The sequence below is a fragment of the Podarcis cretensis genome, assembly GCF_951804945.1.
Source record: "Podarcis cretensis genome assembly, chromosome: 5".
NCBI lineage: Eukaryota > Metazoa > Chordata > Lepidosauria > Squamata > Lacertidae > Podarcis > Podarcis cretensis.
In genome coordinates this window covers 43,122,701-43,127,700 of record NC_137174.1, presented here as the reverse complement: position 1 = coordinate 43,127,700, position 5,000 = coordinate 43,122,701, and the positions used below count along the sequence as shown (strand labels likewise).

Genomic DNA, 5,000 nt, shown 5'->3' with positions numbered 1-5,000 from the left:
TATTCCAGTAAATTTGGGTGGACTTGTAAACTACACACAAGTTGAAGCAATTGCATGACTTCTTCAGCATGTGCTGAACCTGGCACAGTCTCACTAAACCTGCTATATGCACATGCCAGTTTGGTTGTGTGAATTGGCTCTGAAAGTGTGAATTTCCTTTCGCGTACCGCTACTGTGACATTTTAGCAAGGATGGATTTCCATGGACATCTGCCATATATGAAATGATCATGGTGCAGCAGTGTAGTTATATGCCATCGTTTTATTGCAGCTAGGAGGGAGAGTGGTTACTAAGCCACAGTGCAATAATTCCAACCTTCTTTTGCAAGACATGTTCAAGGGGAAAATAATTTCCATATGTTGGCACTGCATCTTGACTTTTATATGGGTCAAAGGGACATTTATTCCCCAAGGTCATGTTTGGTTTCCTTTTTTTTTTAAAAAAAAAAAAAGCTACATTCCCTTAAAATCCTGGAGTCATCACTTTAAACAGCTCTAAGCAAAACTATTAATGCTCTAAACCTTTATTTTTATTTAAAAGAGTAAACCCTTCAGCCTTGAATATTTAGTAGGATTCTGTCAAAGAGGAGATTTCTTTCCCAATATGACCTATCACAATATTAACTCATCAATAAATAATAAGAGGAAGAGCACATGATTTAAAAGACGCTGAAGCTTCTGATAGCTGCCATTACAAGTGGGTCTACCTTATGACTGTCTGGAGTGCTTTTAGAAATGGCCAGTTGCCTTGTTAGATAGAAGAAATAAGGAAAACAGAAACTGAATCGGTCATTACTAATATTCTTTACATCATGCATTTTGTTGTTCTGATCCATTAACCAATATACTGAACAGAGTGTAGGGATAGGGCTTATCATGCGGCCTAGGACCCTTGTACCTACGGGACTGCCTCTCCTGGTATGCCCTGTGAAGGACGTTAAAGTCCACAAATAACAACACTTTGGAGGTCCCAAGCCGCAAGGTAACCACCTTGGTCTCAACTAGGGCCAGGGCCTTTTCAGTACTTGCCCCGACTTGGTGGAATGACACTCTGTAGATAATAATCCACATACTAATATGGGTGTTCCCTAAATGATGAGCGTTGGAGACACTATAGCACCCTTTGAAAATACAAAAAAAAGTACCTTGTGCTGTGAAGGAGGCTGAGGAGCACTAGACAAAGTGGGTAGGCTACATTTGGTGACATGGGAGAAGTCAGTGGGAGGTGTTTTGTCAGACTACTATTCCATTTAATGAAGTACTGACCAAGCTTATTGTTGAAGTTCTGTTTTTAAAGAGGAAGTCACTGTCCATTGACTCAGCGATGGAGCATCCGAAGGATCCAAGATTCAATCCTTAACATCTCCAAGTAGGGCTGAGACCTTGGAGAGTGCTACCTTGGAGAGTGCTCATAAGAGACTAGGGCCCTGTGGGACTTGACATCTTTCCACAGGGCCTGCAAGACTGAGCTGTTCTGCCTGGCCTTTGGTTTGGAACCCTTATGTTTCCCTCCCCTTGTGGTTTTGATTTATGGGCTACTATTAAAATGAGGCTGCATTTTAAATTGTATTTTAACCCATATTTTAATAAAATGGTTTTTGTTTTTTTTGTTTCCCCCATTATGTTTTATCATAATTTTATTGGTGTTAACCACCATATTATTTATTATTATTATTATTATTATTATTATTATTATTATTATTATCATCATCTTCATTATTATCTTCCCCCTAATGAAAGATCTGCTCCCATCAAGGAGGACAGGCTGCAACAGCCACTGTCTTCTGCTCACTGTCCATTGACTCAGCATCAAATGACACTCTGTAGATAATAATCCACATACTAATATGGGTGTTCCCTAAATGATGAGCGTTGGAGACACTATAGCACCCTTTGAAAATACAAAAAAAAGTACCTTGTGCTGTGAAGGAGGCTGAGGAGCACTAGACAAAGTGGGTAGGCTACATTTGGTGACATGGGAGAAGTCAGTGGGAGGTGTTTTGTCAGACTACTATTCCATTTAATGAAGTACTGACCAAGCTTATTGTTGAAGTTCTGTTTTTAAAGAGGAAGTCACTGTCCATTGACTCAGTGATGGAGCATCCGAAGGATCCAAGATTCAATCCTTAACATCTCCAAGTAGGGCTGAGACCTTGGAGAGTGCTACCTGTGGACAATTGTAGATAATACTGAGTTAGAAGGACCAGTAGTCTTCTCTGACATAAAGCAGCTATTTGGGATCTCTAAACTCTCAGTTGTGTTTCACCGCCATCACCACTGGTCTTGCCAGCTAGAAAGGACAGGGGTCATCTGCCAACGAGCTACTATATCCTCCAAAAATGTGTACTGTGCTAAAATGATGGTTAGTACTGTAGGTGATTGAGCATAGATTGAGTTCCCAAAAAGTGGAACAATGGTATTTTAAACCAACCATGTACTAAACTCATTATATTAACTTAACACGTTCACTGCCTTCCTTTATTGTGTTTTCTTTTATTTATGGAAATACTGTATTGTTTAATATTTTGAAGTAATTTTATATAAAGACCTTTCTCTCAAGTAACAACAGATAACTAGGCTGAGCCTGCCCCACTGTGTACTGAACAATGTAGTTCTACTGCAGAATCTCTGCAGATTTCATATATGACATCAGTTGTGGGGCAGGTGGTTGTGGCCTGACTGAAATGTCCTCAAGGGCCTCAGTCTCACAGGATGGAGGTTCCCAATCCCTGAATTATAGTGAACTAAATTCACAGAAACACATTAAAATGTCAGCTACAATTTAGCCTTAATTTCTTTTATCATTATTATTTACAACCTTTAGAAGACAACTGAAGGCAGCCCTGTATAGGGAAGTTTTTGAATGTTTAATTATGTTTTCATATATGTTGGAAGCCACTCAGAGTGGCTGGGGCAACCCAGTCAGATGGGTGGGATACAAATATTATTCTCATCCTCATCCTCACAAAAGTCTCAAGCCTAATTCAAATCTACCCATAAGCACATCACCCAGGAAACAAACCCTGTACTTTTGCTTACATATTCATATTCATAGATGTATTATCCTAGATATACATACACAGGTGGTCTTGGATAATCACTTAATAAAGACTCATAGCTGTTGAACTTGAAAATTATTTTATCTTTATCTTTATCTTGACTCTCCTAAAGAGGTAATTGTTTTATTCCCACATTGCTTTTTTAAAAAATGGCAGCACTCTTTCAGAATTCTATGAGTCACTTGCATGGAAACTGCAGAGCTGTTGCATTTGATTGGCTTTCTTGGCCCTTACAAACAATTTACATCTGTAGAGACAGGAATTTCAACCATTTCAGAAAGCCTGCAGCATTTACAATCCCCGCAGCTCTAATTGAAAGCTGAGCTGTAGCCATTTTCACTTTCCAAAGTTCAAAGAGAAATCCACTATTTAGAAACCAGTGGTCAAGAACTGTTGCCCAGAGAACAATGAAACTCTGGGACCTAATGCATTGTTAAAAGACATGGGAATTAATAAAGGTCTGCCCTCTCAGAAGAGAGGGAAAAAGTTGGGCCTTCACTCTACTCAAAAAAGGAAAGTTTTATCAACCCCCAGAGGTTTCACATCTCTATTATAGAAGGACTAGATTGTAAAATTTCGCCTGAGCTCATTAGTTATGGGAACTCCCAAGCTCTGCAGAGAAAAACATGGAATGTAGTAGCTCTTTATAAGTTAACTGCTTGCTTCCTTGCCACTGCTACTAGTTCAGGCTGTTTCATTTGAAAAACAACACCGTATACCTTCCTTTAAGATTAAGGATATGCTATAGTGGAACCATTTCAGGTTCCATTCAAGCCTACATCACATGTCACAAAATAATAATAATACACTGTGGTCTCATTCAGACATAACACTAAGCCACAGATCATGACCACAGAAGTGAGCCTGAGAAAGCCTCATGGTCATGTGCTCCCATCTCCCCCACTGGTATAGCCCCAAGGAAGAGATCAGAAGGATTTTACAGTATTTCATTTTTAACCAAGCACAGGTGCAGTCTCTCCTCCTGCAGCTCCCAGCAACTTGAATTCAGGAGCATTTAGCCTCTAGCCACGAAGACAGAGCGTTGCCATCATGGCTAGTAGTACTTTGTCTAATCCTCTTTTAAGCCCATCCAAGTTGGTAGTCATCACTACCATTAAACCAAGTAGTACCTTCTTTTATCTGTCCTGAATCCTGCAACATTCAGTTCTATTGGATGTCCATGAGTTCTAGTGTTGAGAAATGGGAGAAAAACTGTTCTTTATCCACTTTGTCAAATAATATGTGGTGGTAACAAGAAAATAATCTTTGTGACATATTTCCCCATTGAAGGCGGGGTTATAAGTCATAAGTTGAAACTTGCATGCAGTTTACTTTGCAATGCCTTCTGGAATGTGTTGTTTTTGTATTGCAGATGTTTTGGGTTGGGGAGTATGTGAAAAGTTGGACCACTGGCAAAACCAATAAAATATATACACATTCCTGCCAAATCTGAACAAAGGAGAAAGCCAGCATTTTTGTCCCAATTTTCTAGCAGCAAACATAATTTATTTTCTTTCCAAGCTTTTATTTCTATTGTTTGCCTGATATTAAACTTTTGCCTAATATTAAACTAGAGATGACTAGCCCTTTTCAGCCAGAGGGCCACATTCTGTGCCAGAAGGAGAACTCACACTTTACAAAGCAAAAAGAGAGTGGCAGGTCTTCCAAAATGGCTGTGTATGTTAGGTCTGGTTGATACTTCAAGGTTCTCTACCCCTGGTTTAACCCCATATAGAACCAATGTAAACTATCTTATGGCTTCTGGGGAGGGGACAGAAAAGAACTAATATAGCAATACAAAGGTAAGATTGTGGGCAGCTTACAGTATGAAACAGATTTGTAGCTTGTGTATGGACTGCTTGCTTTGCACACAAAGTACTAAAAGAGAAGAAAAAGGATGCTGTTTAATTCAGGGAGTAGAATATGTAAATGTATATGTAAA

At 39.3% G+C, this 5,000-nt stretch overlaps 1 protein-coding gene across 4 annotated transcripts in view; it reads right to left on the bottom strand.

Moving 5' to 3' along the window:
• Positions 1 to 5,000, bottom strand: part of LOC307216680 (uncharacterized protein) — a 203,302-nt gene that overhangs the window by 94,502 nt on the left and 103,800 nt on the right. For 3 of the 4 annotated variants that reach the window (XR_013839257.1, XR_013839258.1, XR_013839259.1), the window contains exon 1: positions 4,189 to 4,300. The exons of the other annotated variant lie outside the window; for it this stretch is intronic. The gene's annotated coding sequence lies outside the window, so the exon portion shown is untranslated. Of the gene's footprint in view, positions 1 to 4,188; positions 4,301 to 5,000 lie in introns of those variants that run through there. 4 annotated transcript variants of the gene reach the window in all.